General features: G+C 37.5%; 1 long non-coding RNA gene across 44 annotated transcripts in view; it reads left to right on the top strand.

Moving 5' to 3' along the window:
- LOC147339896 (uncharacterized) overlaps positions 1-26,028 on the top strand; it is a 784,113-nt gene that overhangs the window by 12,905 nt on the left and 745,180 nt on the right. For 30 of the 44 annotated variants that reach the window (XR_015159683.1, XR_015159682.1, XR_015159684.1 and 27 more), the window contains exon 2: positions 23,193-23,261. The exons of 5 other annotated variants lie outside the window; for them this stretch is intronic. This is a non-coding gene — a long non-coding RNA (uncharacterized LOC147339896). Of the gene's footprint in view, positions 1-20,359; positions 20,424-21,226; positions 21,357-23,192; positions 23,262-26,028 lie in introns of all 44 variants that reach the window. 9 more of the 44 variants (XR_015159691.1, XR_015159723.1, XR_015159699.1 and 6 more) reach the window with 5 other exon arrangements.

Raw genomic sequence — 26,028 nt, 5'->3', positions numbered from 1 at the left:
TGAACCATAGCTTGTCTGTTTAAATACAGGTCAGATCTGATTATAATAAAATCTAGATGTTTTGTGGTAGTGCAGTCTTATAGCAAACTGTAAACTAAGGGCCATTAAGTGAATCTCACAGATCTTGTCTGCTGCATTGGTTTTTTTCTTTTTTTCTTTTTCACTGAAGTAACTTAAGGAGCCGGACTTAGAGGCAGCAAACACCTAGGGTTGAGCGGCATAAATGGTAGTCTTGGTTCAGCCAATGACTAGCTGTGTGGCTGCACAGGTCACTTAACCTCACTTAATCTCAGCAAAACAATACAGGCTTTTTGGCAAGATTAAATGCCTTAGTATGTATGAAAGCACGCTGCAACCTATAAACTTTCGCAAGAGTGAGCCCTCTTAATATGGCTGAGAGTGAGTTAATCTTGATCCAACAGTGATTAGAACCTTCTTTTTTTAAAACTAAAAGAACTAAATTTTAATAAAAATGAGATGTTTTAACAATTAGAACTCTCATGTTGTGAAGTTAACCCCTCTAAGACTCTACTTTGTTGTGCTCAAGTCAACTTAGTTTAAAGGCTTTTGCTATATTCATGTGACTGTGATTGTTTTAAGCCTCGCTGCCTTCTTTAATGGAGAAGGAAATGGCAGCCCACTCCAGTGTTCTTGCTTGGAGAATCCCGGGGACTCGGAAGCCTTGTGGGCTGCCGTCTATGGGGTCGCACAGAGTCGGGCACGACTGAAGCGACTTAGCAGCAGCAGCAGCTCTCTTTAAAAAAGAGTGAAAAACATGTCACGCACAATAAAGCACATAAAACTGTTTTCTGAGATGGGTGTTTTCAGGACATGATTGCATTGACATTTGGCAAGTGTTAATTCTCATATTGAAGGAAATTGCCTTTAAGATAAGGATATGCATGATGACAGATTGGAAAGATAATGGTTCCCAAAGCAATGGATGAAGATTTGCAAAATGCACTTTTCACAGACAGAATTTGTATTCATGTAATGACTGACTTTTATGTTTTGAAGCATTTATAGGTGAACTCTTTTCTGTGACTGATAGAGACAGGTAGAGGTATTTTATAATTTTTGATAAATGAAAATTTAGTGTTCTATCCACCATCTGCACCTAAGATCGCTTCTTAATTTGTACTACTTGAATAAATCATGCCTTCTCTTACCATTAAAATCCTCGAGTATTTGGGAAAAAAATTTTTTTTTCCAATTCTGAAGCTGATTTTTGTATGCACCACAATAAGTGGAATTAGGTCAAATATAAGCCCCAAACTGAGTCACCTAGAGGAGGCCACTGTAAGGACTTGCATAACCAGTGTGGGGGTAATCAATAGACCAAATACAACACAGTAATAAAGAGATGGAGAATAAATTCTAACTTACCACAGGTTTTCCAAAAGCAGAACTGGTATAGGGAGTAATAGTTGAAGAAAGAACTGAAGGATACAATTCTTAGGAACATTTTCAGTTTTGAGAAGGACTTTAAAAAATATCCACACCCATTGAAATAAAACTTTAGAAGATCTCAGATGAAAAAGCACAAAAGCTACCAGAGAGAGGGAAAGACATCAGACATTATCTACAAAGGAATAATTGCCAACAAAGCAACAATAAATCTTTGAATCCCAGTGGAATGCAAAGGAAAAGTATGGTTAAATTTCTTGCCTTGTGGTGCAGAAATAATGTTTAACTTAATATTTGGTAGAAAAACAAATTCAAGTATGTACTTTTTAAAACTGTAAGGGTCACCACTAAAAGTAAGCAAATGGACTGTGGCTATTAGCTATCATGAAGGAGGAAAACATGAAAAAATGGGGTCAATTCAAGTGAAGGCAGGATAATAAAAATAAAGGGAAAACAGAGCAAATTAAATAAGATGGTACAATTTGTTTGGCTTAATATGAATAGAATGCTAGATTTCTAATTTATATTCACTCAAAACTTTGATATAGTTCCATTTATTCTGGCAGTTAGTATTACTGCTAGGAGTCTAGAAAGTTTCTTAGTGATTAAAAAAATTGAATGAGGCTTGAAACTTCTAATCCAATTCTGAGAATATAAAGAAATATACCTGTGGAGGATTCATTTTGATATTTGGCAAAACTAATACAATTATGTAAAGTTTAAAAATAAAATTAAAAAAAAGAAATATACTATGTTAAAAAAAACACAGAAAATTAACATGTGATACGGTGTTATTAACTGAAGTACAGATTTTGTTCAAATTTCACAAAATTATATGCTAGTGTCCATTATTGTTTTCACACCTTATTCAAGATTACACATTATATTTAGTTGGATTGAGCAGCTTTAGCTGTATGCAACAAATTCTAATAAATTCTCCGTTTTTGTTACAAATATTTTCTAATTTTCCTTGTTACGGCTTCTTAGATACACCCATCATTTAAAAGTGGACATTTAATTTCCAGATACATGTGTTTTTGTATCTTTGATATTAATTTCTTATTTTGATATTAAATTCTCATTTAAATGCTTTCTTCTCTGCAATCACCCTCTTTGTTTTTTCAATCTTTTAGCTTTATTGAGGCTTTCAATGGCTAAGTTAAAGATGTCTCTTGGTAAATGTCACATTGCACTTGAAACTATGTGGGTTATTTTCTAATACACTTTGATATTCATTTCTAATATAATTCCACAGTGCTCAGAGAACTGCTTTTGTATGATTTCAATATCTTTAGACCATGAAATTTTTGCACCTTGTTTTATGTCTGTGGATATGTCCTAGTGTCTCCTGGTTTATAGTCTATGGAAACTTGAATAGATTCTGTATCTGGCTATTGTGTGAAGATTGTGTAAATCTTAATTAGGTTGAATTGGTTCACAGTGCTTTTTAGGTCTACTATATCCTTCTACTTTTCTGTCTATTCATTCTATTAATTTTTTAGAGTTTGATATTGCATCTCCAACTAAAAATTTATCTACTAAAAATAATTGTAATATATAGTGGAATGGTATGTAACTTTGTTCTATATTTTCCAAGTCTCCTGTAAATGTGTTAACATACTTTCATAATTTAAAAAATAAAAAAATAAGAAAAATCAATCATATCAACTAAGCAGTTTTAGAAATCATAAAAAAAAAAAAGAATTCGATGGTACAATTGAGTTCAAATATAGTAATCTCAAAAACGCAAGTCGAGTAAGATCCTCAGTTAAGAGTCTCAAGAATATAAAATGCAATTATATGAAGTTTACAAGAGAAGATGTAAAAATAAGGGTAGGCTTAAACTACAGTATTTAAAATATAGCAGGAAAATATTAATCCAAATAAAACTGCCTTAGTGAGATTAATTGGATAAAATATGATTACAAGAACAAAAACATCAAAGGGCACAAACGGAGACATTTAGAACTTATAGCACTAATTCATGAAATTCAGCAATCATAAACTTAAGTACATCTTACAGCACAGCCTCAACATATACAACAGAATTTTGTACCTAACAAAGAATATGCATTCTTCAGAATGCACATAGGATACTCTGAGAAACAGATGATAGGCAAGGCTAAAATCTAAGTCTGAACAAATTCCTAAAAGTGGTATCTGATAGACTGTTTTACAGCTCAAAAAAAAAAAAAATAGCAGATACATCTGAAAACAAAACCATCTTCATTTCTAATTAACTTCAGTAAATATTGCTCCTCTAAACTCAAGTATTTAGAAGGGTAATAATAGAAGCCCTATATTTCATAACTTATGGAATACAGCCAAAGAAACTCTGAGAAGGAAGTTCATGGTCTTTCATAAATAATGGAAGGGTTTAAGATACAGTGTAGAAACTGGTAAAAGAAAAAGAGTAAAGCCAAAGCAAAGAAGTAAATAAAGATAAATGGATTTTAAGTCATTTTAGATGTATACAACCAAAAGCTAAATCTTTAGAAAAAATGATACAGGTGAATCTTAGGCAAGATTGATATAGAAAATTAGAAAAATCGTTGGAATTAAAAAATGGGTTATAACCACAGTGACAACAGAAATCTAAATTATTCAGAAGAGAAATTTTTCAATGAACTTAAATCTGGACAGCATGGATTTTCTAGAAGTAAGCATATCAGTCAGTCAGTTCAGTCGCTCATCATGTCCGACTCTTTGCGACCCCACAAACCACAGCACACCAGGCCTCCCTGTCTATCACCAACACCTGGAGTCCACCCAAACCCATGTCCATTGAGTTGGTGATGGCATCCAACTATCTCATCCTCTGTCGTCCCCTTCTCCTCCTGACCTCAATCTTTCCCAGCATCAGGGTCTTTTCAAATGAGTTAGCTCTGCACATCAGGTGGCCAAAATGTTGGAGCTTCAGCTTCAGCATCAGTCCTTCCAATGAACACCCAGAACTGATTTCCTTTAGGAAGGACTGGTTGGATCTCCTTGCAGTCCAAGGGACTCTCAAGAGTCTTCTCCAATGTCACAGTTCAAAAGCATCAATTCTTCAGTGCTCAGCTTTCTTTATAATCCAACTCTCACATCCATACATGACTACTGGAAAAACCATAGCTTTGACTAGACGGACCTTTGTTGGCAAAGTAATGTCTCTGCTTTTTAATATGCTATCTAGGTTGGTCATAACTTTTCTCCCAAGGAAGCAAGCATCTTTTAATTTCATGGCTGCCATCACCATCTGCAGTGATTTTGGAGCCCCCCAAAGTAAAGTCTCTGACTGTTTCCATTATTTCCCCATGTATTTGCCATGAAGTGATGGGACCAATTGCCATGATCTTACTTTTCTGAATGTTGAGTTTTAAGCCAAGTTTTTCACTCTCCTCTTTCACTTTCATCAAGAGGCTCTTTAGTTCTTCACTTTCTGCCATAAGGGTGGTGTCATCTGCATATCTGAGGTTATTGATATTTCTCACAGCAATCTTGATTCCAGCTTGTGCTTCATCCAGCCCAGCATTTCTCATGATGTACTCTGCATAGAAGTTAAATAGGCAGGATGACAGTATACAGCCTTGACATACTCCTTTCCCGATTTGGAACCAGTTTGTTGTTCCATGTCCTGTTCTAATTGTTGCTTCTTGACCTATAACAGGATTTCTCAGGAGGCAGATCAGGTGGTCTGGTATTCCCATCTCTTTAAGAATTTTCCAGTTTGTTGTGATCCACACAGTCAAAGGCTTTGGCATAGTCAATAAAGCAGAAGTAGATGTTTTTAGGGAAATCTTTTGCTTTTTTGATGATCCAGCAGATGTTGGTAATTTGATCTCTGGTTCCTCTGCCTTTTCTAAAACCAGCTTGAACATCTGGAAGTTCACAGTTCACATACTGTTGAAGCCTAACTTGGAGAATTTTGAGCATTACTTTGCTAGCGTGTGAGATGAGTGCAATTGTGCGGTAGTTTGAGCATTCTTTGGCATTGCCTTTCTTTGGGATTAGAATGAAAACTGACCTTTTCCAGTCCTGTGGAATCTGATCACATGGACCGCAGCCTTGTCTAACTCAATGAAGCTATGAGCCATGTTGTGTAGGGCCACTGAAGATGGACGGGTCATGGTGTCGAGTTCTGACAAAACGTGGTCCACTTGAGAAGGGAATGGCAAACCACTTCAGTATTCTTGTCTTGGGAACCCCATGAGACAGTATGGTATTGCATTTTGCTAGCCTAGGAAAAGATCAAAACTGAAAGTAAGGTTTCTACTGAGTTTGTTTGCTTTCATACCATTCTGAAGTTAAAAGACTGAGTTGAACCATTATAAGTCAGGGATAATCTGCATTTGTAGACAACAAACCCATACTTAAAACTATTAATAATTAAGTTAGATTTCTTGAGATAAGAAAAATAAAAAGAACTAATACTATGCATGTATACCAGCAATAACCAATGAAACAAAATATCCTATTCAGTATGACAAATACAAAGCTGGTAATACCACAAACCTGTTAAAACTACACTTGTAATAAAATATATTGAAGATCTTTAAGGAAAAATAAACTTTATTGAAGGTTATGAAACTCTAAATAAATGCAGATACAAGCAACATTACTCAGTTGGAGCACTCAGTATTGTTAAAGATGTCAATTCTCTACAGATTAATCTATGAATTCATTGTAATACCAAAAATCCCACTGAGCTTTTTAATTGAACTCACCAAACAGATTTTGAAATCCTCCTAGGATAGTGAATGAACAGAAAAGATATTTGTGAAAGGAACTCACCAAACATTAGGACATGTTGTGTAGCTATAGTAATTAGCATAGCATGCTGTTGGTGCAGGAAGTGACAAATAGATCATAGAATCTAGAAAGAAATGGAAAATTGTTCTATGAGGGAAGTGACATAGAAAATCAAAGGAGAAATGATGGGTCATTCAGTAAATCATGCTGGGAAAATTACTTTTATATGAGAAAAATTGCCTCATAAAAATTCATAAAAATTGTTCATATAAATAATTTCAGACTAACCAAATGTTTAAGTTACAGAATTGTTAAAATATTGGCAAGAAACTGTAGAATCATATCTCTATGTCCAAGGAGACTGGAAGACTTTTAAAACTGTAAGTTACCAAAAAGCACGAAGCATAGAAAAATAAATTCAGCTACATCAACATAGACTTTAGTAAGTCAAAGGACTCTATTACACACAAAATTCACAGGCAGCAGATGGGGAGAAACTGTTTTTAACCTATTTAACAAAGGATTAGTATCCAAAATACAAAGAACAAAATGCAAATGAAACAGAAACAAAGCGAAATTCAAGTGTTTAATCAATGTGTGAAAAATTAATATTCACTAACAACCAGTCAACTGTCATTTCTTCATCAGAATGAACAAACTATTAAGTGTGACAATCCTTAGGATATGAGGAAAAGGGTCCTCTGAGCTTCACTTCTGGGTGAAGGCTTTTTCCAGCATGAGTTACAAGTGTAAAATACTGGTACTTTAATGACTTAGAAGTTCCTCCTCAAAGTGTGTGCCCTACACACTCAAACTGGGGTACAAGGAGGGACCAAGGAAGGATGTTACTCTCAGGCCCATTTATACAAAGAAAATAGGAAACTCCATAAATATCTGTGGATAGAAAAATAAATAAAGTTTAGTCTTTTTACAAAATGGAAGAAGAAACTGGAAAGGGTAAAGAAATAGATCTTTCCATACAATTAGTGTGTTCAGATGCCAAAATCATGCTTTACAGTGAGCTCAGACTAATGGTTGCTCACTGAAAGAGAAGTTAATGAATGTGACTGAGGCTGGAGGGCCAAGGGGATTTTGTGTTTGTGTCTTTAAAAGAAGGTATGTATTAATATGATTTTGGCATGGTGAAAATTCATATGCTTAGGAGAAAATGCAAAATCAGAACTAGATTAAATTTACAAGTTGCTTTTCCTTGCATTGTCATTTGAGCTCTACAGTGCCTTTAGAAATAGGCATTAATTACCAACTTATATGGGCGATTAATCTATGACAAAGGGAAGAATATACTGGGGAAAAGATAGCCTTTTCAATAAATGGTGTTGAGAAAACTGGATAGCTACATGCAAAAAATCAAACTGAACTACTTTCTATATGACAGGCAAAAATAAACTCAAAATGGACTAGACACACACAACTATAAGACTTGAGAGAAGGAAACTTTTAGAAGAAAACATAAACAGTATGTTCTTTGATGTGGGTCTTAGCAATGTTTTTCTGGGGATATGTGGCTTCTGGCAAGGGAAATAAAAGCAAAAATGAACATGTAGGGCTATACAAAACTAAAAAGCTTTTAAAATTTTAAATTGAAAATATAGTTGTTTTACAAAGTTGTGCTAGTTTCAGGTATACAGGAAATGATTTGGTTATGCATAGATGTAAAAAATGAACATAGATTTATTATACATGTATAACCAAATAACAAATTAAAAAATTATAATGCATTTAAGGGAAAGCAATAATTTTGATTAAGAAGTTCTCTATAATTGTACATTGTTTGAACAAAGAGCTTTGGGGGAAAAAGGGCAGAATTAAAACTGCATTTAGAGTTTGGTAATGTTTCACTGGGCCATATGCCTACATATAATCTCACTTCTTTTGTGAATAAAGGAAATGTTTTGACTCCAGAGTTGTTCATAGTCTATTAACATACCACTTTTTAGACTCAAGAAAACATTTTAAGAGAAAATAAATATTGGTATATGAGTTTTTTATTATGTGTCCTAATGAAAGATTTTTCATCTATAACATTTAACAGAGACAAGTGGCCAGAAAATGTTTGGAATGAGAGAATAATTCACTAGCTATGATTTCAGTTAAATATAATTTTTATTTCCATTGAAATGGCCACTTATGACACATGGAAAAAGTTCTATATAATCAGTAATGTGAGCCAAGACTTGCTAGTGAATAATATATGACACTTTATAAATTTGAAAGAAATACATTTAATGAAAAGAATATGAAATTTATTTTAGAGAAGAGGTAAGTACGGTCTTAGTATTCTGCACAAAGTAGTTAGAAAATATGCTGCCTCATGAATAAAGTCACAGAAAGTGAGAGAAAGATTGTAGGATATAACCTGCAGTGATAAATGAAGAATTGAGATGTTTTTGAACAAATTATATGTCCTACTTATTTACAGGGGATCTTTTGAAATGTGTAATACATATGGATTATCTGAGAGGGGAAGTTAATTTTTGCTGACTAATTTGTTAATATGTATTAATGAGTTCAAGTAACTTTTGAGTGGTGACTTTGTTCCTGGAGTGGAATTGGAGGGCAAAGGCAGGGTCCCTCAGTTCCACAAGGAGCTTAGATCCAGCAGGAGAAACTTTTATAGATGCAAAGGGCCGTAATTCAATGTGATAAACATAAATCCCCTAGATGCCCCACTTAAAAGCAAAACAGTTAAGTGAATGCCAACTTTGGGGCATCCATCTTAATTAAAGCCCCAATGCCTTAGTTTGGCATTTCAGACCCTTTTCATATCTGTTTAGAGTTGCTTTCCCAACACTCCACGCTACCGTGGCGCCTCTCTCTTTTGCCTCAGCACACAAACTCTTCTTTACCCACAGTAATCCTCTCATCTTTTCCTGAACTTAACTTTCTCTATCGTTTATGACTTTGCCTGTTCTCCCATCTTAAATTCCAGTGAGTGCCTATGGTTCTTTCAGGACGCAACTCAAACTTCTTCTCTAAAGCGTTCCCCGACTACTCATCTTGATTACAGCAGTGATCTTAAATTATGATATTTTTGTTTGCTTGTCTGACATCTCTGCTAGGCTGTAAATCCAGGAAGGCAGAAGTCATATTCATTTTCTATCACTGTCTAGCAGTGTTTGGAATAGAGCTTACTAAATGCTTGCTGAAATAGCCAATAGAAGGCAGTAATGGGGTACACAGAGGGGTTAGGGTGAATTCTGTCAAGCTTCTTGCCCAAGAGCATGCAGCTGGTGCTCATCAGTTCAGTTCAGTCACTCAGTCCTGTCTGACTCTTTGTGACCCCATGGACTGCAGTACACCAGGCTTCCCTGTCCATCACCAACTCCCGGAGCTTGCTCAAACTCATGTCCATTCAGTTGGTGATGATATCCAACCATCTCATCCTCTGTTGCCCCCTTCTCCTGCCTTCAATCTTTCCTAGCATCAAGGTCTTTTCCAATGAGTCAGTTCTTTGCATCAGGTGGCCAAAGTTTTGGAGCTTCAGCATCAGTCCTTCCAATGAATATTCAGGACTGATTTCCTTTAGGATTGACTGGTGGACTGGTGCAGTCCAAGGGACTCTCAAGAGTCTTCTCTGCTCATACTCCCTAGAAGTTCTCTCTTGGTTGAAGATCAAGATAATGGATTTGGTGTCACTATGGGAATAGATATCAAAACTGAAGGGTCTGAGGTTTTTTTTCCTGCTTGCAGGCTAAGAAGTGAGCCTGCCGTAGTTGCAGGATGCCCAAGAAAATATCTGGCTCCTCAGCCAGAGACGCGGGCCATCATGAGTCATGGTACAGTTGTCAGGACGAGCTTCACGTCTGCCCCAGTTCCCTGAACTCTCATAGAGGTGACACAGAAGTGGGCCTGAGTAGATGCTGCACACACAGTGGGTTGGCATGCCAGTCTAGGAGCCCTGGACAGACAAAGCAAAATCTTTGAAAGGGATCTGTTAGCAAACTTGTCCAGCCTTTTCCCCAAAGGCAGATAATGCCTTTATTTTCCTGGAGAGTAAGGAGGTAGAGGTTGTCTCTTAGCTTCTAAGACTGTCTGCTAAATTGTTCCAGGGCTAGGGTGAGCCAAGTGAGGTGCTTGTGGCACAACATTTAAGGAAGTACTTGCTCAAGTGCTGACTCTACACTTGCACAGTGCTGAGAGCTAGCGTTTCTTTCAACTTGGAATCCTAGGTGTTCCATTAGCCTCATCATGTCCTGGCTCTGTGATAGACAAACATCCCTGAAAAGATAGTGTGGAACGGAAGCTGTCAGTGTCTTTGCTTTGCTCAGAGGACATGCTGGAATGTGAAATCCACATGGAGAATGGTTTCCCAGCCGTAAGAAATCCCCTAGTTAAAACACATCTGTTAACAGGGCTGCTGATGTTAATACACTGGAAATTGAGAAAACTTTTAGTTTTCAAAGATATTTTAAGTTCCCACGTGACTCAGCCATTCCACTCCTATATATTTAAGAAAAATTAAAGTATATGTTCACACAAAGACTATTACATGACTATCCATAGCAACTTTCTCTGCTGCTAGTAAAGACTGGTAAAAACCCAAATGTCAATCAATAGGTGAATGGATAAAAAAAAAAAAAAAAGACTGTCTATAGTAGTAGTACTCAGCAATATATAGGAATGAGCTATTGGTACATTTGAAAGCATGGTGAATGGATATCAAGATGACTGTGCTTAAGGAAAGAAGTAAAAAACATCTGTACCTGCATCCGTTTATGCTATTTGATTCCATTTATGTAAAGACTTAAATGCAAACTAATTTATTGTGGCCGAAAGCAGACCAGTTAATTATTGGGTTGGCAAAAAAGTTCATTCATGCTTTTCCATAACATCCTATGGAAAAACCTGAAAGAACTTTCTGGCTAACCCAAAACATAAGCAACAGATACTTAGAGGTGATGGAAATGTTCATATCTTGTTGATTTTATGAGTATTTACACATCAGACTTAATCACTATACACTTTAAATAGGGGCTGGTTATTGTATGTCAGCCATACCTAATCTTGGGTTCAGAAGTGGAGGTATTTTACCTGCTTTACATAAAGCATAAAGCATAATAGATGCTTTACATGCCCCTGGGTTCAGAGAGGAGGTATTTTACCTGCTTCCTGATGACTTCTTCCACATAGTCTGAACTTTCTCAACTTATATCTGGAGTGAAATTCTTCAAAATTGAAAGGTTATTTTATATGAACAAAAAAGGCTGGAGCACAGGGGACCCATAAGGGGCGCTCAGTGATTCATAGCTGATATGAGTCAGCAGTTATAGTGCTTTTTTTCCTAATATGTAACCAAGATCACTGTATGAAGAAAAAGGCCCGGTAGGGTAGGGCATGTAGATCATTTTGGCAGTGTGGAAGCAGTAAAGATAGGAACTCTGAGTTGTAATTTAGGATGGCAGTAAAAGGCTGTTGTTCTAGAAAGTGGTGGAGAGTGAGATAGATATACATTAAGATAGCTTATCAAAATAAGTTGCCCATGGTATAGGTACTGACAACAGGTGAATATTGCTTAGGGCTGGCCCAGGGCAAAGGAAATATGAGATGCTCTTCTCTTTGCATCTCCAGGTAAGTATAGTCGTTGGATATTTTATGGAGAATATATTCTAACTTACAACTGACCAACCAAACACTAGTTGGATACCAGCCCATTTGTAAATTAGGGACTATGTCCTATTCATAATAATCCATGTATATTGTGCCATGTTGTAAGACGTGTACCATTTGAAACCATGGGGATCCATCCATAAATGCTCACTTTTCTTATGTATTAAGAAACACTCACCTAATGTTGAGAACATAAAAGCTAAGCTGGGTCTTTGCTAGAAAATCAGTGCACAGTGATTTCAGAAAAGGGAAGTTCACTTTGCACTGAAACTTCATGGAGAAAGTTGGATATGAACTTGGTATTGATGGATTATAACTGACAAATGCTAAGTGAGATGTGTGAAGAGATCATTCTGGCTCAAGTTGAGGGAGCATGTATGTCAAAGGTGGATAGGCATATGTGGACCAAGTTAGTAAGGCTATAGAAAGCCAGGCAGAAGAGTTTGCATTTTATCTAATAGACAGTTTGGAGCATGTATAGGGTGAATTCACTTGCAAGTAACACAAAAGTGACTTTGACAAATAAAGGTTTATTTATCTTACATGATAAGATGCCCAATGATGCCATCAGGGAACCAGTCCTGAACATGTTGGCTTTGTTTTCATGCTTGCCACCTCCTAGTCATAAGATGGCTACTATAGGTCCAGGCATCACTTCTGCATTCATATTGGGAAAATGGAAATGGTAGTACCAGCCAACTCTTACCTCATACCTGTCCCTTTTTAAAGGGATCAAAGACTTTTGGTTTTGTTTCATTGGACATAACTGGGTTTCATGCTTACCATTAGGGACAAAGGAAGCTGGAGAAGGATGTATTGGGCTTTTCAGCCTCTTTAATGGAGATGTCAAACTAGAAGGGGATTAGTAATGGCTGCTGGGCTAGTTCATAAACACGTGCTACATGAAATCCTGCTTCTTGAGCAGGAAAATAGCATGGTGAAAGCATATAACCTACTCAAGGTTGTTCTCAGCAAAGTCATAACTAGGGAAAAGAATACTTGGGATGATTTAGATTATTGTTCAGGAAACATGTACTCCTTTCTCTCTGCCACTGTGGTCATGTATTTCTCTACCTTACTGATGTTGGGTCTGGCCACATGGTTGTCTTTGAGCAGTGCAATGTGGGCATAAATGACAGTGCACTATTTCTGAGCCTAAGCCTTAAGAAGCGTCTTGTGTTTTGCCTTATCTTTATCATGCTTCTGCTGCTGCGTTGAAAACAACATGCTATCCTAGTAGCCCACTGGCCACAGTACAGTAAGAGATACATGGAACAGAATCATTCTGGTCAGCATGCAGACCTGCAGCTTGAAGTAGAGCAAACCTAGCTGACCTGTAGTACTATGAGAATAAATATGAATAGTCATGTTATGTTCTGTTGAGATATTGTGGTCTCTTGTTGCATAGAAATAGTGATGGATATTACATTTAAGTCCTTAGAGTGATCTCCATGAGGCATTCTGTTGTTCAAAATTCAAAAAAATATTGATATAAGGCATTTGTTCTGTGCTTGCACATAAATATCAATTGAGATAGTTTACCCTGGTAGGAACATAGGCTACATATCATTATTTCCATTTTATACACTAGAAAATAGAATATCAGGGAGGTAAAATGATTTCCTTAAGCTCAATTGGCCAGTATTGAGAGACCATTGTTCATATTGGCTCAAGTCCTTTTTTTTCAATCTTCTATACCAATTGCTTTGGTCCCATGGTTACAAAAGTGTCTCCTTGGGGTCATAATAGAATTTTTAGGTCTTAGCCTGGGACTGCCATGCCCGAAACATTGTAGACATTTAATTAATATGTTGAATGACTGAATAATTCCTCAAGAAATATATCTAGTTAGAGGGTCAAATCTTTCCTAATCTGTTCAGCTTAACATGAGTAGACACTTGCATTGTCAGACCTTCCCAGTTTTGCTCTTCCAATCAAAATCCATTCTATTTTATGAGGATTAAACGCAGCAAATTCATTTTCACCCATGTCCTCAGCACAATTTTAGGGAAGCAAAGAGACTATATTTGTCAGGATATCAGGAGAAGACAGAAGGAGTATTACTGGCATAGAGAGTATGCCACATGTAGTTGGTGTACTATTCTTTATTTTTTTAATTGTTATTGGAGTATAGATTTACAGTGTTGTGTTAATTTCTGCTGTGCAGCAAAGTGAATCGGTAATACATACACATATATCCACTCTATCAGATTCTAGTCCCATATAGGCCATTACGTGGTACTGAGTAGAGTTCCTGTGCTCTACAGTAGGTGCTTGTTGATTACCTGTTTTATATATAGTAGTGTGTATGTGTCCGTCCCAATCAAAGCAGCTTTTGTGTTTAGCTACTACTGCACACAAATCATTCTAAAACTTCATGGCTCAAAATGGCAACAGTTTGGTGTACTGTTTTTGCTGTTTTCTATCATGCTGTTGCATTCATGTAGATAGGAACAATGAGATGCTTGGTTGTTGGGCTCTAGAGACTTCCTAAGTCATGTACATCAGCTTGTTTATATAACAGGCAATAATGAAATGAGAAAGAGAATGAAGACAGTCAAAACGGAACAGATAAAAGGAGGGAAAAAAAGACATAGTAAAAAATCATGTCCTCTGAGGCAAGATCTCAATAGAAACGGGGCACACACCATTCAAAACCTCATTTTTCTCAATTCTACCACTCGGCTTTAATTAAACCACTTAAAATTGTTTAAAAAAACTTATAATTAAATTAAATATTAATGGTTAAATAATTACCTTTTCTTTCATTTTACTATTTTAATTCTAGTGAAAATAAACCAGCAAAATTTGCTGTGTAACTGCTATCATCCCAGTATGCTGAAAGCCCCACCAGGTCCAAGTATGAACAAGGAGGATGAAACAAGCTTGGTTGGGATGTATCCCTCTGGTTGTATTATTAGGAGCTATAGGAGATGGTGGTGCTGGGACCTCTGAGTACAAAAGTACAAGTAACTTCAGTGGTACCATTGTTCTTAGACAAAGGCTTGGTTTTTTGGCATGGTACTCAAGATCTTTCACAATCAGTCTCTAAATTTTTGTAACTTCATTTCCGGGGACCTTCCCTCACATTCCATAGAAACACTCTAACAACACATTTTGAAATACATTTTTTTTTTAAACAAAGTTATATGTAAACAAAGTTATTAAATATCTTTAGTTAATACAACTTTGACATACAGAATTTCTCATATTGTAGATAGAGTTAAATTTCCCAACTTAATTGACATCAGTGAGATGTCAGTGAGGTTACTTTGTGGTACTTCCCAGTGGAAGAAACAGTTTATTTCCCCCTCCATTGATGTCTGGTGATGCTACTGGTAAAGAACCCACCTGCCAATGCAGGAGTCATAAGAGATGCGGTTTGATCCCTGGGTTGGGAAGATCCCCTGGAGGAAGGCATGGCAACCCACTCCAGTATTCATGCCTGGGGAATCTCATGGACAGAGGAGCCTGGTGGGCTATGGTCCATAGGGTCACAAAGAGTCAGACATGACTGATGTGATTTAGCACATATGCACCATTGATGTTAGGCCATTTGTCTTCCTTTGAACAGTGAAATATCAGCTGATATGTAAGAAGATTTCAGTGTGCTCAGATAGTTTGGTTTTGACTCTTGTAATTCTGCTATCTACTATGAGAAGATCATTTCACATGGAGTTTCTGGCCCCAAAAAGGTGAAGACTTGCGTTAGACACATGAACTTGATATGAAGCCTGGAGTCTAAATTGCTTAGCCAAGCCTAGTCAAGAAATGCAGCCTACTCATAAACCCATGGGCCCATAAACTCTTGCCCATAAACCCATGGGCAAGAAAAATAAATTTTGTTATTGTAAACTACTGAAACTGAGATTTCCTCATGGTATTGTACAATTCTGAACCATAGGAATTTTGCCTAATAATATAGATGGCAGATTCAAGCTTGTCTAAATATAATAATAAAAATCTTACACAGGCCTTTTTAGGGCCTCATTCTCAATGGACACATTAAGTATCTGCCACATGTTTAGTACTGTATTAAATCTAACATCAAGCAATGTGGAAGCAGAAAATGGGTTTTAGAGAAAAATATTAATCATATTCTGAAATAAAATACAATGAAGTATTTTTTCTCACTTGATTACTAACCCTCACATACTTTATTTTTAACTCTAACTTTTATACATAAGCTGATCAAAGATTTACCTTTTAGAAATCAGCTTGAATACTAATTGGATACCAAATGCATCTGGGCATGAGCTGACCTCAGCTTTTGAATAATTCATCTTAAGAGTTACATGATTTTCTTTCTTTTTTTTCCCTCTGCTACTTTTGAAGTTGTTTTCCTTTGGCTCAAAGCGGGAGGGAGAAGCTGTGTTTTTTCCCAAAGAAAGCCTTAAGATCAGAAGGCTCAGCATTGAATGTTGTCTTGATCACAGTTTATGTGCTTCAACAAGTTGCTTATGTACCCTGAACTTGGTATCCCCATCTATCAAATGGGGACATTAATAAATTCTACTTGGTAGAGTAGTTATGAAGATCAAATGCAATAATATATGTGAAAGCACAATATGAAATGCTTGAAAATTCAAAGGTATTCTACTTCTGACTCAAACATTCTCTGTGGGAGAAAGAAAAAGATCTAACTGGTGCTTTGTCTTAAGGGCTGTATGTATCTAGGGTTTAGTTTCTTTCACATACACAGAAACTATTGTTTTTGTCTTGTCTTTTCCAGTTTGATTTGATAACTTATCCTTCCCCAGACAAATACTTGATAGTAAAGAGAAGATGTTTGCTCTTTTCATTTCTCTTTCCATGAAGGGAATTGTTATCTCCTGCTTCAGTCAATGGTAGGTCTGTGTTTTGGTAGCTTTATCCACCTACAGATTCAGCTGTCTTAGGGCTAGTTCAATTGCATCAACAGAATCTAGCATTTTAATTACAAAATCAAACAGAAAATGGATTAATCATATGTAATGTTAGACTTCAAAAACCATTACTTTTCTAACAGTCCAAAAACTCAGTCTTGGCTGCTTGAGTTACAGCTTTCTCCTAAAATTGGCTGAGCCTTAGTTTCCTCACTTGTAACATGGTAAGAATGCCTACTTTGTGGGATTATTAGAAGGATTACATGAGATCCACAAATTGACTGCTCTTCATTTTCAACTTCAGAGAAATCCCATAAACACTATAAATTGTAGTCTCTCTTGTCTGTAAAATATGGCCTCTTAGCCTTTTCTCGGCTTAAGATTCTTTATGGACCATAGTGTGTTTTGAGAATGTTCTTGAAAATGTCGCAATTGACTTCTTTTCAGTAGTCTGCTTTGAATTTGCTCTCCACAAAGTGAAGTGACAGAAAAGTCAGGTGGTAATGACAAAATGCACGTACCTTGCCCTCTGATGCACTTAACCCATCAATCCAAGGAACTCATTTAAGAGAATCACTGTATTTGAGTCTATGTCCCTTCTCCATAGCCATTGGCGAGTTTCCTTGGCTTTTATTAAGGGCAAAATAATAAAACTTACTCCCTGAGGAAAAAAGAAATATTTGGGGTTCAAAGTCTTCCTTATTAGCACTATAACATTTTTGAAGTTATACACTGTGTGGCAAGAAATTACCCCATTTAGTTTTCTTTACTAATATACCCTTATCCCCCCAAATAAAAGCAATATTTTATTTTTACAGAGCAAAATGTAAATCCAAAGTATTTCATTGTTTAAATACAAAGGTTGCTAAATCTATCATTGTAATTATCCAGTTCATATGAACTGAAGAAAATATAACAAAGCACCCGCCCTTCTTTTAAACAAATAAGGCACCATGCGTAGCACAGTTTCTGGACTCTAACAGATCTCCAACAGATATATCAAGCCCATGTTAATTGTAGCAGTTGTTCATGCAAAGGCTTGTGGATTAATTCCCATGTATCCATAGTTCTAAGTTTTAAATGTGAGATTTTTAGACATGCTAGTAAAGTAATGCTCAAAATTCTCCAAGCTAGGCTTCAGCAATACATGAACCATGAACTTCCAGAGGTTCAAGCTGGCTTTAGAAAAGGCAGAGGAACCAGAGATCAAATTGCCAACATCCACTGGATCATCAAAAAAGCAAGAGAGTTCCAGAAAAAACATTTATTTCTGCTTTATTGACTATGCCAAAGCCTTTGACTGTGTGGATCACAATAAACTGTGGAAAATTCCGAAAGAGATGGTAATACCAGACTACCTGACCTGCCTCTTGAGAAACTTATATGCAGGTCAGGAAGCAACAGGTAGAACTGGACATGGAACAACAGACTGGATCCAAATAGGAAAAGGAGTACGTCAAGGCTGTATATTGTCACCCTGCTCATTTAACTTATATGCAGAGTACATCATGAGAAACGCTGGGCTGGAAGAAGCACAAGCTGGAATCAAGATTGCTGGGAGAAATATCAATAACCTCAGATATGCAGATGACACCACCCTTATGGCAGAAAGTGAAGGGGAACTAAAAAGCCTCTTGATGAAAGTGAAAGTGGAGAGTGAAAACAGTTGGCTTAAAGCTCAACATTCAGAAAACAAAGATCATGGCATCTGGTCCCATCACTTCATGGGAAAAAGATGGGGAAACAGTGGAAACGGTGTTAGACTTTATGTTTTTGGGCCCCAAAATCACTGCAGATGGTGATTGCAGCCATGAAATTAAAAGACACTTACTCCTTGGAAGAAAAGTTATGACCAACCTAGATAGCATATTTAAAAGCAGAGACATTACTTTGCCAACAAATGTCCGTCTAGTCAAGGCTATGGTTTTTCCAGTGGTCATGTATGGATGTGAGAGTTGGACTGTGAAGAAAGCTGAGTGCTGAAGAATTGATGGTTTTGAACTGTGGTGTTGAAGACTCGTGAGAGTCCCTTGGACTGTAAGGAGATCCAACCAGTCCATTCTAAAGGAGATCAGCCCTGGGTGTTCTTTGGAAGGAATGATGCTAAAGCTGAAACTCCAGTACTTTGGCCACCTCATGAGAAGAGTTGACTCATTGGAAAAGACTCTCATGCTGGGAGGGATTGGGGGCAGGAGGAGAAGGGGACGACTGAGGATGAGATGGCTGGATGGCATCACCAAGTCTATCACATGAATTTGAGTGAACTCTGGGAGATGGTGATGGATAGGGAGGCCTGGTGTACTGCAATTCATGGGGTCACAAAGGGTTGGACATGATTGAGCAACTGAACTGAAGTGAATGGAGATCTAAGGACTATATGGCACCCTACTCCAGTACTCTTGCCTGGACAATCCCATGGACAGAGGAGCCTGGTAGGCTGCAGTCCATGTGGTCGCTAAGAGTGTCCGACTTCACTTTCACTTTCGCTTTCATGCATTGGAGATGGAAATGGCAACCCACTCCAGTGTTCTTGCCTGGAGAGTCCCAGGGACGGGGGAGCCTGGTGGGCTGCTGTCTATGGGGTCGCAGAGAGTCAGACACGACTGAAGTGACTTAGCAGCAGCAGCAGCAGCAAGGACTATATGGGTTGATTGGTTGAATTTCTGAGGCCAGACACACTATCATTTATGTCAACTTTTCATTGTCTGCTTGAGTCTATTGCATACTCTTTAAGAAGGGCCCACCCTCTTTTCCTCATTGAAGACTCCCCAATCCCATTCCTCAGGTGCATTGGGTCACTCCTTCCCCAATGCTCCCATGGTGCTTGTGCAGTCTCTACTGTGGTATCCCAGTGCTGTATTGTAGGTATTTAGTTTGTTCTTTCTCTCTCACACACATGTCTGGTATCTCTTCTAGGAAGGTCGTAAACTTTGTTCATCAGTGTTTCCACAGTGCTTAACACGTGGCAGGCACACAGTAGGCATTCTATGTTTGAGTCGAGTTTGCTGAATGCATGGATGGTAGAATGAACACATCTTTAGGGGTTTGAAGCTTCACTGCTTCAGTGGACTCCTCTCACTTCCTCACAGTCCCTGCACTACCGTGCTAGCATCTGGAAACCATGAAGAACTGGGGAAGAAGGGAGAGGTTCAAGGGGTGAGAGTCGGCCATCTTCCCACCTGTCACACTTTAGAAGAAGCCTTGTAAACCCAACAGGTAGCTTCTCCTTCCTCTACCACCCACCCACGGAAGGTGTAAAGCAGGATAGGGTTCCAACTGGTGATTTCTGCCATGTCACGGGGGCCACAGATGTGCTGGACGAGGATCAGAATACAAAATTAGACATCCTTTAGATTCTCTGAAGATGCTTTTTCTTTCAAGTTATTGTCGATCAAAAGTGCATTCCAATGTCATAATAAAATGATACGAATTGTTCATTCCACTGTTACCTGATTACTGCAGTCAATCAAAAATCCATTTTAGGTTATTTCAGCATGATGATACTTGGTTTATTCAGCCGCATGCCTAACAGAGTCTTTGATTAAACACGTGGTCTGGGATTTGGTGAATATTGTCTTGAGTGCTTTGTACACAGATCTCCCCTTTGCAAATGACCCTCATATTCGCTCCCAACCTCTGGAAGTACTTCTCTCTGGAAAGAAAATGTAACATGGCTTTATTGGAATAGAAACATTTTCATCCTACTTGTCTTATTGTCTGTTTTTCAGTTATGTTTGTTCAGCATAGTTTCCAGAAGGTGAATGCAAGTGCTCTTCCACATATATTTTCAAGGTATTTTTTTTTGTTCTGATGACAATTCATTTGTTATTTTTATGGTAAGCCAGGGAGTGTAGTGTTGATCACAGCTGTTACCCTCTGTTCTTGCACTTGGCAGCACACATTCACCAGAGATCACCTACCCTGTTTATCCTCAAGCCCACAGTTGGAGAAAACAGCTTTTATTGTTAAAGCTATTCAGTTGCAATTAAGAGGGCACCTGAGAATTTGCAAACTCTTCAGTCCATTAGTTGGTGCAGCATTAGTGTCTGGGAGTAAAGGTTGTTTGTATCTTTTTAATTACTTAAATTCAGTTTATCCGGTAACAGAATTAGCTGGATTCTTTCCAAGTTTGGGGTAGTTCTAGAATCTCAATGACCTTCCTTTGGAGAATGCCTTGGGTTTTATTTTGATAGACAGTATTTGATAGGCTACACTAACACCTATCATGTTCAAAATTTTGCATTCACTCTGTTTATTTTAGGATTATTCTGTTTTCTGTTTCTTTCCCCCATGAACTTTTAATGTACTGGGGACAGAATGAAAGTCCTTGGTTAACGGGGTAGGTACCTGTATCAGTTATCTGTTGCCACAGAAATGCTGCATAATACAGGTTTTGGTGACATACAACACCACACAGTTATTTAGCTGATCCAGACAGGGCTTGCTCCCCTGTCTTTAGTCAGGTGACATTTAACCTGGGTGGCTGGGCTTGCTCAGAGCTATCTTGCTGTGGCAACTGTTAGCTGATCTAAGATGGTCTTGGCTGGAAAGACAGGAGCAAGTCAGCTCTGCTCGATGTATCTTTCATTCTCCAGCAGGCTGGCCCAAGAATGTCCTCGAAGCCGTGGCAAAGGACAGAAACAAGCAGGTCTACTTGCACAAGCACTTGTCAAGCCTCTGTTTGCATCATATTGGCTAATATCCTCTTGGCCAATGCAAGTCAAAGTGAGTAGGAGTGAGTGGATGCTGAAAACTTACAGGGCGAAGGGCATGGAGGGTTAAGAACGGGATCCAGTTTCTGCACTCAGTCTTCAGAATCTTCCATTCTCAGCCTGGCTGAAACCTGTTTTTACTTTCCATGGATCATGCAATCTCTGCCCCTTGCCCTGCCCTTGGGGATTTAAACAGCTTGCTCCCTTTTTTGATCATGAAATCATTTTCCTTGTTTCCTTCACCCAGTTTCCTTCTGTTTTCCTCTTCCCAGCTTCCTTTCTCTTGTCTTCACCTCCTTCTCCTTTTCTCCATTCCTGTACCTTCTCTCCTTCCTTCCTACAGAGAAACTAAAAACAAACCTAACATTCTCATGCACATAGATAATTGTTTGAAAGGAGTGGTTTTTTTTTTTTTTTTTTTGGTCCCTGGAGCTCTCATTACTGATTAACTCCTTATAAAAAGGAAATGCTGAAACCTCTATTTCTCCAGAAATTTAACAGTGTGGGTGGTTCTGATGTGGGTAGGAAGAGATAGTCAGACTTAAGTTGTCCCAAAAGGGACAGGGGATGGGGAAAAAAAACTCTATGAACCAAACACAGAAGCAAAACCTAAATAGATTTCCCAACTTTTTTTTTTTTAAGTTTTCTCCCAAATTTACCAGCTGAAAATTTGAACTGGGCTTTTCTGTTTAATTAAGGGTTTAGAATAGACGTGGATGCAGGTGGTATTTTGGTTGGTAGTATGTGGTGATAATTATTGTTGCCATAGCTACCCGAAAAATGTTCAACAGAATATCACTTCATGTTGCAACTTCAAATAAAGGCTGTAAAAGTTCTATGCTTCTTACATAGATTTCACTTAAAGGAAAAAGTCTGCTATATTCAGGCTGGAATCTGTTTCGTTGTCTGTTTCCGAAAATATGGCTCAGTGTTCAAAACAGGTCAATTCTGGGTTAAGTAAATTTTCTTATTAGGTTTAAACTGAGTTCAGCTACCTCCTTCCACAGACTTGGCTTACACTGCACTAATTGATAGCAACTTAGCAAACTGAGATATAGTAAGGTGATTTATTACGGTAAATATTTAATGAAGTTTCAGGCTTCTAACTCTTCTCAGAGAAAAGAGCCCTGCCTCTATATAAAGCTCATATAATGTGCCAACCTTTGATTCAAAAAAAAAAAGCCCCAAAAACTAAAAGCCAAAATCTGTAAAAGCTTCACATACAATCCCATGTATTTCAAGAAAGCTCAGAGGCATTTTATCAAATTTTGCTTCCATTAATCTGCCTTGGGATAGCCTGGGCTGGGTTCCATGTGGTTAATTCAATGTGAAATGGCAATTCCACTTCTCAAAATGTATTATCTTTAAGACAGTGAGAAGTTTGGTATGATTCCTCAGCCCTCTAACCCACATGTAGATTTCCGTAAATTAGAACTAGATTTCTTTTCTAATTACCAGCCCGTTTCATTGGATCATTTCCCTATTCATTAGACCCCCTGAGCCTAAATTTTCTCATTTGTGTAAAGTGAAACTGTAATACCCACCTCCAAGTTTTATGTTGAGGATTGAAAGTCAGTAGAGAAGAAAGTGATCAATACATTAAGTGCCATGCAAATAGAAGGTCTTATCATAAACACAAATGTTCTGATAAGCATTTGGAAAATCAGCTTTCCCCCAGATAATTTTGGTCCATGGTGTGAATCCTTGCCCTTGGTGAGGGTAGAACTCTTGGACAACAATTAAAGACAGGGAGTGAGATTTGTTTTTTGTTTTCATGGCATGGATTTCAAGGCCTTCACAGGTAGATGTAGTCTCTAACAAGGTTTAATTTTTACCTTTTCTAAACCAGCTCCAAACTCGAGAGACGGAAAGAATGGCAGTTGTTTGAATAGGAATCTGAAGCTGCACTATCTGAGAGGTATTCCCTTTTTTAAAATTAATTTTTACATTGAGGTATAATTGACATACAAAATTATTTATTTCAGGCATACAGCATAGTGATTTGATATTGAAATCATTGCCACAAAAAGTCAAGTTAACATCCATTGTGTACATAGTTACAAAGTTTTTCTTGTGCTGAGAACTATAAGATCTATTCTCTAAGCAACTTTTCAATACAGAATTGAGTATTATTAACTATAGTCATCATGCTGTACCTTTATGGCCCTAGGATTTATTTTGTAATTAAAAGTTTGTACCTTTTGACCTCCTTCACTGGTTTTGCCCACCCCCCCACCCCATGCCTCAGGCGGCCACCAATCTGTTCTCTATATATCAGTTTGTTGGGTTTTTTAATGATTTCATATGTAAGTGAGATCATTTAGTATTTGTCTTTCTCTGACATATTTCATTTAGCAAAATGCTCTCAAGATCCATCCATGTTGTTGCAACATCAAGATTTCCTTCTTTTTTATGGCTAAATAATATTCCATTATATATATAACCACAGTTTCTTTACCCATCTATCCATCAGTGGGCACTTAGGTTGTTTGCACGTCTTAGGTATTGTAAATAATGCTGTAATGAACGTGGAGGTGCCCATATCTTTGAGTTAGTGTTTTTGTTTGCTTTGAATAAAGAATGTAGAAGTGGAATTGCTGGATCATATGTTCTATTTTCATTTTTTTTTAAAGAAATCTCCATACTGCTTTCCTTAGTGGCTGCATCAGTTTACATTCTAACAGTACACCAGGATTCCTTTTTTCCCCCATATCCTTATCAAGACTTCTTTCTTGTCTTTTGGGTGATAGCTATTCTAGCAGGTGTGAGGGGATCATTGTGACTTTGATTTGCATTTTCCTGGTGATTAGTGATGTTGAGCATCTTTCCATGTACCCATTGGCCACCTGTATGTTTTTAGAAAACTACTCTAATCCTCTACTCATTTTTAATCAGTTTTTTCTATTGAGTTCTCCATGTTCTTTATATATATATATGATGAAGTGAAGTGAAGTCACTCAGTCATGTCTGACTCTCTGACCCCATGGACCGTAACCTACCGGGCTCCTCTGTCCATGGGATTTTCCAGGCAAGAGTACTAGAGTGGGTTGCCATTTCCTTCTCCAGGGGATCTTCCTGACCCAGTGATCGAACTCGGATCTCCAGCATTGCAGGCAGATACTTTACCGTCTGAGCCACCAGGGAAGCCTCTATATATAGGATATTAACACCTTATCAGATACATAATTTGCAAATATTTTTTTCCCATTTGGAAGGCTGTCTCTTCATTTTGTTGGTTTCCTTTGCCATGCAGGAGCTATTTAGTTTGGTATAGACCAATGTGAAGGGATTTCCTGCCTATGTTTACTTCTAGGGGTTTTATGGTTTCAGGTCTTATGTGCAAGTCTTTAATAACCCATTTTGACTTAATTTTTTGTTGATGGTGTAAGATAGGGGTCCCATTTCATTCTTTTGCTTGTGGCTGTCCAGTTTTCCCAACACCATTTATTAAAGAGCTTGCATTTTCCCCCATTGTATATTCTTTGATCCTGTGTTGTAGATTAACTGATCATGTATGTGTGGATTTAATTCTGAGTTCTTGAGTCTGTTTCATTTATCTATAAGTCTGTGTTTGTACCAATACCATGCTGTTTTGACTACTATAGCTTTGTGATATATTAATGATATGAAATCATAGAGTGTGATGCCTCCAGCTTTGTTTTTCTTTCTCAGTCTTGCTTTGGCTATTAGGAGTCTCTTGTTAGTTCACACAAATTTTAAGATAGTTTTTATATGAAAAATACCATTGAAATTTTGACAGGGACTGCATTGAATATGTAGTTGTTTCTGGGTAGCAGGGTAATTTTTAACAGTATTAAGTTACCCTGTCCATCAACATGGAATATTATTCCATTTGTTTGTTTATTTCTTTAGTGTCTTACAGTTTTCAGTATGCAGGTTTTTTATCCTCTTGGTTAAGTTTATTCCTAGATATTTTATTCTTTCAATGCCATTGTATTAATGAATTGGATTGTTTTCTTAATTCTTTCTGAGAGTTCATGGTTAGTGTATAGAAATTCATCAGATTTTTGTCTGTTGATTTTGTACTCTTCAGCTTTACTGAGTCCATTTATTCTAACCATTTTTGGAATATTTAGGTGTTTCTGTATATAACATCAATCATTTGCAAATAGTGATAGTGTTACTGCTTCCTTCCTGATTTGGATGCCTTTTTGAGGGGTTTTTAAGTGAGAGACTGGACAGTGTTTCTTTCCATTATCCTTTTGACATTATAACATCTTTTTGGTAGACTTAATTTCTCACATTACTTTTGAAAAGGGACTGCATGGCATATACTTATTTACCTTGAAATTAAAAATGAGCTAAAATTTGCAACCCCATGGACTATAGCCTACCAGGCTCCTCTGTCCATGGGGTTTTCCAGGCAATAGTACTGGAGTGGATTGCCATTTCCTTTTCCAGGGGATCTTTCCAACCCAGGGATTGAACCTGGGTCCCCTGCATTGTAGACAGATGCTTTACCGTCTGAGCCACCAGGGAATTTTTGACTTACCTTGAAAGCCCAAGGCATCACAAAAACATAAACTGAGATCATTTATTTGGAGGCTACAACAAGACTCGCTGGTAACTGAGAGTGGGTTACAAAGTGATTGGCTGTGTGTACTAATGGATGACTGGGCTGCTTGTGCTGCGATTTCCCCAGCCCTGTTCAAGTGGAACAATCA

The sequence above is a fragment of the Bos grunniens genome, chromosome X (assembly GCF_055505025.1).
Source record: "Bos grunniens cultivar Pamir isolate PY7600 chromosome X, Bosgru_T2T1.0, whole genome shotgun sequence".
Taxonomy (NCBI): Eukaryota; Metazoa; Chordata; class Mammalia; order Artiodactyla; family Bovidae; genus Bos; species Bos grunniens.
Note: the sequence above shows the minus strand (reverse complement) of the source record. Positions and strands in the feature narration are given on the sequence as shown.